This window comes from Eimeria mitis, genomic scaffold, assembly GCF_000499745.2.
Source record: "Eimeria mitis Houghton genomic scaffold, Emh_scaff2050, whole genome shotgun sequence".
In the NCBI taxonomy this organism is placed as follows: domain Eukaryota; phylum Apicomplexa; class Conoidasida; order Eucoccidiorida; family Eimeriidae; genus Eimeria; species Eimeria mitis.
In genome coordinates, this window is record NW_013570373.1 from 5,619 (window position 1) to 5,998 (window position 380).

The following is a 380-nucleotide window of genomic DNA, read 5'->3' on the forward strand; positions in this document are numbered from 1 at the left end:
TTCCTATACCAACAAAGGCAGAAACATTCATCATAAACTGTTTTTTTAAAATAAAAATAATTTTACTTGAACAGGCTGCTGAAACTGTTATAATAATAATAAAATAAAAATAAAATAAAAATAAAATAATAATAAAATAATAATATAATATTAATTGTATGAGGAAACCTCCCCGTCAACTGGCATATATAGCTGAATCTCTATAAGAAAGCAGAGAAATAAGATTTGTGTTTTATATTTATTTCAATATAAACCTCAATATTTCTTTGAATATATGAAACTGTATACTGAATTTTAATGGAGATACATTCAGGATGAAGACGAAAATTTTTTTTTTTTTTTTTTTTTTTTTTTTTTTTTTTTTTTTTTTTTTTTTTTTT